The following is a 12,399-nucleotide window of genomic DNA, read 5'->3' as shown; positions in this document are numbered from 1 at the left end:
ACCTCTTCCACTTGCTTGTAGCTCACATAGACTTTAATTACATTCACATGTCTTTCGTTCACATTTTAAAAAATCTGTGATACTCTTACCAGCTCTAGCTGTCATGGGAATAACAGGTGCCTGAGAAAGAATAGATGCTTTTCTTTGTGTGAAGAGGGCTTTGTGAATTTAATTCTCATTGACTGAACACTGATTTTAAGATCATGTCCCTTCAATTATGATTCTCCCACTGGCACTCGTTTCATTAGAATGCCGAGGCAAGTGTAGAGTGCCATCACTTTCACTTCTCTTCAGATACTGCTTCTTGGCTGCAAAGTCAAGATCTCCCAGAGGAACAAAAATCTAGTCTGCTCCAATGCAATGCTGTAAGCTTTAACTGTCAGACAGGATACGGATTTAAGAGAGAAAACGCAGAAAAAAATAGAAACAGGTGCAGACCTTTCAACCCTTTGAGCTTGGTCTGCCATAATTATGGATCAAAATATTTGTGCTCTCTCCTTAGTGCCTGGAAAACCAATTCCTTCTGAAATACATGTAAGAGGTACAGGAAGGCAGACCAAAGGATGATGTACCTGTCTTTAATAAAGGGATGCTGGTGGAGATGGCTACTGCCTTCAATTTCCTTAGAGTCTGGGGGAGGGGGTTGGGGGATATATTTGGGGGAAAAGTTTGTATGCTTTGTATTTTATTGCGTGTTTTGATTTGGATTTTAAATAAAGTATACAAAAAAAAAGTCTCTTTGAATCCATCTATCAAAAGACCTATAATAGAGCCAGCATATCCAGGCAGCTGTGAAGAAGACACCACCATCACACCTTCTTTCTAAGAAGTCTTCGTATAAATGACATGATGTCAAGTACATGATCAAACCTCTACAGTGTACAATGGAAAATAAACTAGCCAGCTACATTAGAGCTTGGTTTGAAAACCCGAGAGCCCAGGAATGCAGAAGAATATGAAGGGTGCTAAGCACATTCAAGACCATCACAGGTATTCATCACAGTAAAAACATTCCTGTTCTGTAAACCACATAAAGGACCCATCACCCTGGTCACGATCTCTTTTTTGTTTTCGCTTTCAGTCAGAAGGTGCAGAAGCCTGAAATCCAGCCCCTCCTGGTTCAAGAACAATTGTTATCCAACAGCTATCAGGTTCTTGACCGCCTCAAACTACTGTAAACTTAACCATAACCTACACCAGGACCACCAAATGATTTGCTTGCACCACTGAAACTTCACTTCTTAATTGAACTAACTGCAACTATAAATATTTACACATTTATCCTTTCATATTCATTAGCTTTGTTTTACGACTCATATTGTCGTATTTTTTTATACTATTTTAGTTGGTATATTTTATATACCTGTTTGGCTGCGGTAAGTAAGAATTTCCCTGCTTTGGTGGATTGTATATATGTTTATGACAATAAATACTAATCTCTTCTCCACTCATCTCTACATTCAGCATTTGATCCCCACAGGTCCAATACACTATATTTGAAAAAAGCCTTCTTTAAGTGAATAAATTTCTCATCTTACCCCGTGTCTTAAATGTGTGACCTTTAAACCCATCCCAAACCTCCATTCTAATCAAATCAGTCATGGACACATCAAGCTCCTGCTGCCCCCCTCACTAGATGCCCTGCAGTTTGCATACAGACCCAAATGCTCTACAAATGATGCCATTGCCACCGGCCTCCATCTAGAGCAGTGGTTCCCAACCTTTTTTATGCCCCACACCCCTAAAAAATTTTAATATGTTCTCGTACCCCTTAAAGTAATAATTTATTTAAGAATAAAGGTGAAGGTGACCAAAACAAATTTGCTTAATCAATTTTTAATAAGATATAAACAAAAATGAAACATATGGAAAAGAAAAAATATTACAACAAATTAAAAGTTGCAGAAACCCTATAAAAAAATTAAATTTTCATCCATGCATGAAATTTCTTTAAAAAAAATTAAAGAACTAATGTTCAAATGTTCATAAGCCAATTTAAATTTAATGACTCTTTTGTTCCTGTTTATTGCTTAAGATTTTTTCAAAACGTGGCACTTTGTTGCTGATAACAATACACACGTCTGCCTGTGCACCCAAGCGATTTCTAGATTTTGTCTTGATTGACAAAAGGGCACTAAATCCAGACTCGCATAAGTATGTCATTGCAAATGGGATGAGCACAGTTAGTGCTTTTTAACAAAATCTTGGAAACATGTCCATTGCTGAATACCAATATTCTTCCAAAGTTTTGCTTTCAAACTGCATTTCAAGAACATAATTTGTGCACAGTTCAATAAGACCTTCCTTCAGTTCTTCATCATCCGACACATTATCCAAATTGAAGGAGTATGGATTTATAAAAAAAACTAAAATGTTATCTCGCACCCCTTGGAATGCTATCTCGCACCCTTGGTTGGGAAACCCTGATCTAGAGGAAAAACCACAGTGTTTGAAGAAGGGGTCTCTGTTGCATCTACATCCAGGATGAAGACTTCCATGTTAAATCATCTGAGATGTCTTCCTTCTTTGAACACCATGGTTTTTGCTCTACTACCCTCAACTCATGCTCACCTGCATATCCTCCATTACCACATATCTGCCCTGGCTCCCTTTGCCGCCACGCACAACAAGAACAGGATTCCATTTGTCTTCCCCTACCACCCCACCATCCTCCACATCCAACACATCCTCCTCGATCATTTCCACCACCTGATACGTAATTCCACCACTAGAAAGATATTCCCCTCTCCTCCTGTCTCCGCCTTCCGCAGGGACTGCTCCTTCTGTTACTCCCTTGCCACTTCTCCCTCCCCACCAATTGCCCCCTTGGTACCTATCCCTGTGACAGCAGGAGATGCTCTACTTGCACCCACACCTTCACCCTCACCACCACTTGGGGCCCCAAACAGTTCTTCCAAGTGAAGCAATATTTCACTTGTGAATCTGCAGGGGCCACATACTGCATCTGCTGCTCTCATTGTGGTCTCCTCTGCATTGGAGAGACTGGATGCAGACAGGGAGATCACTTTGTTGAGCACCTTGGCTCTTTCCACTGCAATGCTGTGGATCTCCCAGTTGCCACCCATTTCAATTCCTCATCCCATTCTCTTGCTGACCTGCCTGTCCATGTCTCATGCACTACCAGACTGAGACCACCCACAAATTGGAGGAACAACACCTCATCTTCTGACTGGGCACCCTCCAACTAGATGGCATTAATAATGACTTCTCTGGCTTTCATTAAATACCCCCTCACTTCTTCCCCCATCACCTTCCCTCAGCTGTCACTCCATTTTCCCTGTCTCCTTTTGCACAGATATGATAAAATCTCACCTCTCCCCTTATTACATCTAATTAACACCTTTTGTTGGTGTGAATTCTGCCTGAATTCTGGTTTGGGCTTATTCTGCTTATTCCTTGAAGAAGGGCTCTGTTCCGAAATGTCAGCAATATATCTTTGTCTCCTATGGATCATGAAAGACCAGCTGAGTTGCTCCAGCATTTTGGAGTGCTTTTACAACCATTATTGCTGCCCCTTTTAATGCAATTACTTAATATCATGTACAAGTTATCATTCACTAATAGAAAATAGCAGCATTAATATGCACAATATGAAAAGAAGTTCTAACATTGTAGGCTCTATATTTCCACATAGAAACATTGTCCAAAAGTTGTTTTACACCTCTGTTGGTTTGGTAAATATGTGCTGTACTTCATGGAAAGTACTCTAGAAATAAATTTTACGATTGGTCAAAAATCCATGAAAGGTTTACCATGGAATCACGCACAAAACCACTGCTGAAACTGGTCTTGCATGGGTCCTATAGGAACCTCAGTATCTGTCATTGTCATGGCAACCACTGGTAAGTGAGTCAGAGGTTGAAGAACCCTCCTGAGAGCACGCAGGGTTGAGTGGCAGAAAATTCTGCCTCAGAGGTGTGGAAAATATTGGGGGCAGGGCTCAGTCCACAGTGTTCTCTATGTTCCAGGGCCCACGAAGAGGGGGAGGTTTTGATTACTCAACAATCTATTTTAAAGTTCAATTAAAAATAAATCCAGGAGTACCAGAACTAAAGATAATCAAGTGTGCTGCACAGCATAATGCTGACCCTTGAAAACTAGGGCTAGTAGATGTTCTCTACATCAATTATACAACTTTCAAGGCTTTTATCTTGACTAAAACTCTTTTGGCCTTGGAGTTTTTAATATGAATCAGTTTTTGGATTATATTTTGTCATGAAATAAGACAGCACAATGCTACAGTCATCAGAATCATATCATTTGCAATTAAATCATTAAGAAGAACCAATAAAAATAATTTCTTATTGGTAATATTTAATTGAGCTTTATATTTAATTTAATTTATGAACATCAAACAATATACCAAAATGCCTTCCAGGTCATAATATTTGAATAGTGAATCAAGCTATCCTTCCTAAAGTTCTCTTGGTAATGGATTGGAATATGAATACCTGACATGAAGGCTCCAAATTTTGGGTCACTGCAGTGAAAATTCTGGTCGGCTATAATCCTGGGTAATTCATGGATCTTTTTGCTTTTACTTTATATTGAACAGTGCATAAGCAAATTTTATTGACTCCGTCTGGAACCAAACTAGCATTTGGGCAGCAATCCAAAACCAGTTGTATAGACCAAATTGCAAGCCATTGAAAAATGATGGAGTGTTAAGTTAGTGTTACAATTTGGCTTACAATTTGAATCTTTACAACGGCTATAGATTGCTGGTAATATGGGAATTGAGACTCATGACATTTATATGTGTTGCATCGCAATATAATCAATTGATTAAAATATCCTTGTTTAGTCGTACAGACTCGAGCCTGTCAAAACAAGCCCAATGCAGTACATTGGTGTGAATTTCTTGCATCCATTTGAACTGGTCTGCGTTATGAATTGTTGATAATTTGGATGTATGATTATCAAGTTTTGCAGAACATTAAATATTTTGAAAAGACAGACAAAAAGAAGAATATGAGATGGTGAGGCAGCATGGACAATAAAGGATGAGGCAGTTTAATAATTGAGAAGGATTCTTGAATTGAAAAAAAAATGTATTTCTGTTTGAATTCTAATAGAAGGTAGGAAGGGACAAGAGAAATGGGAGCTATTGACTTCAACTATAGTGTTGCATTGGGAATTAAACATAAATGAGACAACTTTATAAAAAGGGCGATGCAAAGTTAACGATGGACTTTAACCATTATTTGGGCTGGACAAATCAAATTATCAGTAGTTTAGAGCAAGAATGCTGGTGCAATGCAGAAAGAAAACTGAGGGCTAACAAGCATGGTCAAGATCAACGAACACAGAAGCAAATCACAATTTATATCTTCTGCATCATAGTACACCACATTATGTGCAACAATTTCTCAGTGAAATCCATCTCCATCAACCACCATCCCAAGAATCTATATCAATTCCAACAGTCACACATTTACCATCTCTCCAACACTTTCACACATAGATCGAAGCCTACACACAGTTTCAGCTGTTCAACTATGGCCCCTACACAGTTAGGTTACACAGATATTTTGTAATATTCCTGCTGACACATTTTCCTCTCTCTTTTATGGGAACTAAGAACCTTGTAAGAAACTTTGTTTCTCTCTTCTCCATTTACCCTGTCATTCACTTTTTCTTGTCATAAGATTCAAATGGTTTAAACAAGCCTGCTACTCAGCATTATCATATCCTTGTGCCAGTTTTTTCAAATACTTAAGAATTCCCAGATGCTCACAGATGATTACAGGGTAAGGAAGAACTTGCCATCATTCCAACTGACAGTCGCATTCTCCAGTTTTGTCACTGGCATTCTGCAGAAAATAGAGATGATTTTTAAGACAGGAACTACATTTTGTGAGACAGCAAAGCATGAGCTCCCTGGCGGACATGTTAACAGACAAGTAATATGCATGAGGACTTTGAAAACTATTTCAGATGAGCCTATGGATAAAGATTGACACATCAGTTACATTTGTTTCACTGCAATATCTTGACATACAGAGTGAAATTAATGGAGCCAAATGTCAGAAATGAACTATAATAGAATGATAATTTCACATGGTGTGATTGATACATATATTCAGAAATGACTGTCCACTCTTCTATGTACTACAATGCTTATTCATCACAGATAATCATCAATTTACTTTTGAATGAGTTGTTTATAGTTAAATGTTATATAGTATTTGTAGGTTATTTATCCCTTTACTTATAATGTACCAGCAGTCTTTTATCCAGTTAAGGCCTGGATGTATTTACAACACATATTGAAAAGTTGTTCCTGATGTAAAAAAATCTGAAATATACGCTGCCCTAAAAAGCACATTGAGTTATTTAGTTTAGCATTTTAGCCTTAATTAGTTCTTAAAACATTGCTGTTAACAGAAAAAAACAAGTCAGCTGTGAACATTTAATGAGCAAAAGAAATGCCAAGATGTGAGATAATGCTAGCGGCTAAATCCATCAGGATCTTACACGGGAAACATACTTGGAAAAAAAACATTGTTTCTTCAAAAAGTATGGCCATCAATTGTTTAGCAGCATTTTTTTAAAATTATAAATAGAAACATTTAAAGTAAAGACAATCCAATAGTTCTGTTTTAAATTTCTTTTATGAAAATCAAGCATGGACCCTCAAGCGACCCATCAGAGGTTCTGGATGGGACATCCTGTTGAGAATTGCCGATTTTGATCTCTGAATGTCAATAGTTGGCCATTTTTTTTTCCTGGAAGCACTAATTCTAAATATTCACAATACAATGTTGCTTCATTCCTAGCTAGCTTGGGTGAGTGTGGAATTAATCTAATTTAAAATAGCAATAGTGTTTTGCAGTAAATGATGATCCATCTATGTATTAAAAGAACATCACAGATAAATGTTAGATAATTACTTGTAGTTGCTATGAGCTTAATGCTGTAAATTTCAAAGAAATATCAACCTTGTTCCTGATTTATGTTTTCTGCTTTGTTACTAAGTTATTTTTAGGTACCTTTGAATTAAATTGACAGATTAAATGGTTCTAACCAAACATGTTCGGTTGTCATCGATACTGTCCTGGATGCATAATTATCAGATCAGCAGGTTTACTTGTAGGGTTATCTCCCAAAGTAAGTTAATGGATCTTCAAGGACTATCTTAATCTTTACTTTAAAAGTGCTTCTGTGAATTGATATTATTTCAAACCCTCACTGCAATAATATTTACATTTAATATATTTATCGCATATAAAATTTGCTGCACTGGATTTTGCAGTCAGTGACAAAACAATGACCATTGTCGTTGGCCTTGATGAAAGCTGCCCAGAAAGATGTAGCAGCCTCTCTGTTATAGATTTCACATCTCCTAACAGCAATCGATATTGAGAGTTGCATAAAAGGAAATATGAAATCCAGCAAAAGTAGAACCATAGAACATTACAGCACAGAAAACAGGCCATTTGGCCCTTCTAGGTTGTGCATAAATATTATTCCACTAGTCCCAAGAACTGCACCCACTCCATAACCCTTCAGACCTTTCCCACTCATGTATCTATTCAATTTATTCTTAAAACTTAAGAGTGAGCCCACATTTACCATGTCAGATGGCAGCTTGTTCCACACTCTTACCAATCTGAGTGAAGTAGTTGCTCCTAATGTTCCCCCTAATCCTTTCCCCTTTCATCCTCAAGCCATGTCCTCTAGTATTTATCTCTCACAATCTAAGTGGAAAGCCTATTGCATTTACTCTATCTAAACCCCTCATAATTTTATAAACCTCCATCAAATCTCCCGTCATTCTTTTGCACTCCAAGGAATAAAGTCCTAGCCTGTTTAATCTTTCCCTGTAACTCAACTCCTGAAGACCTAGCAACAACCTAATCAATCTTTTCTGCACTCTTTCAATTTTACTGATATCCTTCCTGTAGTTAGGCAAACAGAACTTCACACACTACTCCAAATTTGGCCTCACCAATTTCTTATATAACCTCCCATCCCATATCATCCCAAGTCCTGTACTCAATACTTTGATTTATGAAGGCCAAGATGCCAAAAGCTTTCTTTACAACCCTGTCTACCAGTGATGCTGCTTTCAGGGAATTATGTATCTGCATTCCAGATCACTTTGTTCCCCTGCACTTCTCCATCCCCTGCCATTACTGTTTATGTCCTACTTTGGTTTGACTTTCCAAAATGCAACACCTCACACCTGTATGCATTAAATTCCATCTGCCATTTTCTGGCCTATTTTTTTCAGCTGGTCCCAATCCCTCTGCAAGCTTTGAAAGCCTTCCTCGCTGTCCACAATGCCTCCAATATGTGTCATCAGCAAGTCACATTATCATCCACATCACTGATATAGATATCAAACAACAATCATCCAGCACCCATCCCTGAGGCACACCACTAATCACAGGCCTCCAGTCTGAGAAGCAATCATCCACTACCACTCTGTCTTCTCCATGGATACCTAGTGTCTGAACCTACTGAACAAATCTCCCATGTGGGATCTTGTCAAAGGCCTTATTAAAGTCCATGTAGGCAACATCCATAGACATTCCTTCATCTACATTCTTGGTAACCTCCTTGAAAACTCAACAAGATTTGTTAAATATATGTACAAAGCCATGCTGACTATCCTTAATCAGCCCTTGGCTGTCCAAATACTTGTATATCCAATCTCTCAGAACATCCTCCAATAATTTACCTAGTACTAATGTCAGACTCACCAGCCTGTAATTTCCTGGTTTACATCCAATCCTCTGGCACCTCAACCATGGCTAAGGACATTTTAAATATTTCTGCCAGGGCTCTGCAATTTCTACACTAGCCTCCCTCAAGGTCCGAGGGAATATCATGTCAGGCCCAGAGGTTATCTACCTCTATTCGCTGTAAGGCAGAAAACACCTCCTCTTCTTTAATCTCTATATGTTTCATGACACTAGTGCTTATTTCTCTTCCTTCCTTATATATTATGCCAGTAAATACCGATGGAAAAAAAAATGTCAAGCCCCATCTCGTTAAGGTCCACATATATACGACCCCTCTGATCTTCTACGGGGCCAATTTTGTCCCTTACTATCCTTTTCTGTTAACATACTTGTAGAAACCCTTTGGGTTAACTTTCGCATTATCTGCCAAAGCCACCCTATGTCTCCTTTTTACCTTCCTGATTTCCTTCTTAAATATTTTCTTACATTTCCTATACTCTTCTAGTGCCTCATTTGCTCCTTGTTGCCCAAACCTGCTATATACATCTCTCTCTTCTTCTTAACCAGATCGCCAATATCCCTTTGAAAACCAAGGTTCCTTATGCATGTTAACTTTGCCTTTAACCCTGGCAGGAACATACAAACTCTGCAATCTAAAAATTTTGCCTTTGATGGCCTTCTATTTAGTAAACACATCCTTGCCATAAAACAACTTTCTGTTTCTTACATCAGTCTGCTATCTCTCTACCGATTTGCTCCTCCAGTTCTCTCTGACTATTGGGCGGTCTATAATACAACCCTATCAGTGTGGTCACACCTTTCCTGTTTCTCAGCTCCACCCATATGACCTTGGTAGATGAGCCTTCTGGGCTGTGCTGTCTAAGCACAGCTGTGGTATTTTCCCTGACTAGCAATGCCACTCCTCCCCCTTTCATCCCTTCCCCTCTATCACGACTGAAACAACGGAACCCTGGAACATTGAGCTTCCAGTTCTGCCCCTCCTGCAACCAAATCTCACTAATAGCAATAATGCTGTAATCCCACATCCCTATCCATGCCCTAAGCTTATCTACATTTCATTAATACTCCTTACATTGAAACAAATACACCTGAGAAAATTTCTATCACGTACAAACTTTTGATTTCTGTCTCTACGTGCAGTCCTCCCATGATCTTTATCCCCTTCGATCTCATTATCTGCTCTAACACTCTGGTTCCCATCCCCCTGAAAATCTAGTTTAAACTCCCTGGAGCAGCATTAGCAAACCTATCCACAAGGATGTTAGTCCCCCTCCAGTTCAGGTGCAAACTGACTTGTCGGAACAGATCCCACCTTCCCTGGAACAGAGTCCAATTATCCAGAAACATGAAGCCCTCCCTCCTGCACCATCTCTTTAGCCACAAATTTAGCTGCATCAACTTCCTCTTTCTAGCTTCACTGGCACATGGTACAGGTAGCATTTCTGAGATCACAGCCCTGGAGGTCCTGTCCTTCAACTTAGCACATAACTCCCTAAACTCTCTTTGCAGAACCTCCTCATCCATCCTACACACATCATTGGTCCCTATATGCTATGACATTTGGCTACTCACCCTCCCTCCTGAGAATACTGAGAACTCAATCCAAGATATCACAGACCCTGGCACCAGGGAGGCAATAGACTGGCTAGGATTGTCAATCTCTCCCACAGAACCTCCTATCTATTCCCTTAACTATTGAATTCCCTATCACTACTACTCTCCTCTTTTCCATCACTCCTTTCTGAGCTGTGGATTCAGTCTTACTGCCAGAGGCATGATCACTACAACTTGTCCCTGGTCAGTCATCCCCACCAACATTATCCAAAACAGTGTACTTATTGTTGATGGGAACTTCCATAGGGGTGCTCTGCTCTTGCTGTCTATTCCCCTTCCCCTCTTGACAGTCACCCAGCTGCCTGCCTCCTGACTTTTGGGGGTGACTTTTGGGTGTTTTTTTTACTGACTCTCCCTCCTAAATGATCCCAAGTTCATCCAGTTCCATCTCGCTAACTTGGTTTGTCAGGAGCTGCAGCTGGATGCATCTTTTGTGGGTGTAGTCATCAGGGACAATTGTGCTATCCCAGATTTCCCACGTCCCACAATCGGAACAATCCACTGCCCTAGCTGACTCCATTACCTGCTCCTAATTTAATTAAAAGATCTTACTGGGCCTTACCTCACTGGAACCAAGCTCATCCTCAGCCTGCCAAAACCTCTTGAGCCAAAGCTCTACTCCTACACTAAGCTACTCACACACTGGCTGCTCCTCCTCAGCTTCCCTCCTTTGATTTGTCCCTGCCAATTATTTCAATCCTCACTCCCATAAATCAATGGTCTGTTTAACCCTACAGTTGCCCTCCTTGATCTTTTTAAAACTCACTCACCTACACTCACCGCTCTCCTGAGTCACTTGCTTCTTCTCTTGCTGCGATGATCCCAACAATTTTATGATTTATTTATTTCTTAGATCATGGAATTATTAGAAGATGGCTATTCAGAAGTTTGTGTCCTTGCTGTCCTTTGTGTCTCATACAAAACCAACATCTCAGTTCTCATCTTGGGTCCCACAGCTTATGAATCTTTAAGTTCTTTTTAATGTGGTGAGGGTTTTATCTTTTTGAATTATGACTTCCTGATCTTCTTTCCCAATCCAACCACTTGTGAGTAATATAAAAAAATCCTTATTCTTTCATCAATTGATTTAATTCTATGCACCTTAGTTACTGACCTCTCGGCTTCGAGAATTTGGTCCATGCTCTTTACCTTTTCCTGCCCTAATAGAATTCAATACTTTTCAAATTGGATCTCCCTTCAGTCTACTTGGCTACAAAGGACATAACCTTAATAATCAAATTTCTCTTGATAACTAATTCTCCACCCATGGAATCATTTTTTAAAATGTCCATTTCACCATCTCTGGCATGATTAGTCCACTGACCTAAACTGAATTCAGTATTCCGATTTAGTAATGATTGATGTGGATGTGGGTTTTATTGTTAGACCACCATATTGAATTGTCTTTGAGAAGGAGGAGATGAGCTAGTGTGTTCCTTTTGAAGGAGATCCCCGTGATTGCCAGGAAGTGAGTTCCAGGATTTAGATCCAGTTATGATGAAGGGAAGCAATATATTTCAAAAGCATTGCTTTGTGCAAGCTGGAACCTACAATTTCTCCTGCCCTTATCCTTCAAGAGTTGATTTCATCATATCATTGGTGTATCAGTCTGGAGTGATTTGTGGAAAACATCCAAACTACACCCAAGGTGCACTGCCAATGGGAACAGAGTGGGTTAGAGCAATGAAAGGGGTGTCAATCAGGTATGCTGTTTTATCCTGGATGATGTAGAACTTTTTGGATATTGGAGGAGTTGCAATCATGGAGCAAATGCAGAGCATTCCACTTCTGTACATAGTGCAAAGAGTTAGGGTGCCTGATTTTATAGCCCCATTATGTGGCTGGTTCACTTCAGTTTCTAGTAGAGAATGTTGATGGTGAGGCATTTTGTATTGATAATACCATTGGATTCATGTGTAGCTTTTTATTTGCCACTTTTGAATCAAGACCTTTGGGGTCTTTTGTTCTTGATGTCCATTTCAGTAGGTTCCTTGAAGTCATACCTGATCAAATGCTGCCTTAATGTCAAAGTCAATGAGTGAACTTCACAAAA

The 12,399-nt window shown here is 39.4% G+C and overlaps 1 long non-coding RNA gene across 1 annotated transcript in view; it reads right to left on the bottom strand.

The window, feature by feature from the left end:
• LOC138756183 (uncharacterized) overlaps positions 1-7,190 on the bottom strand; it is a 47,192-nt gene extending 40,002 nt beyond the window's left edge. Inside the window, exons 1-2 of the long non-coding RNA XR_011352834.1 lie at positions 7,014-7,190; positions 5,759-5,834 (exon numbers count right to left, since the gene is read on the bottom strand). This is a non-coding gene — a long non-coding RNA (uncharacterized lncRNA). The remainder of the gene's footprint in view (positions 1-5,758; positions 5,835-7,013) is intronic.
• Positions 7,191-12,399: the final 5,209 nt, after the last annotated feature.

This window comes from Narcine bancroftii, chromosome 3 (genome assembly GCF_036971445.1).
Source record: "Narcine bancroftii isolate sNarBan1 chromosome 3, sNarBan1.hap1, whole genome shotgun sequence".
NCBI classification, from domain to species: domain Eukaryota; kingdom Metazoa; phylum Chordata; class Chondrichthyes; order Torpediniformes; family Narcinidae; genus Narcine; species Narcine bancroftii.
Note: the sequence above shows the minus strand (reverse complement) of the source record. Positions and strands in the feature narration are given on the sequence as shown.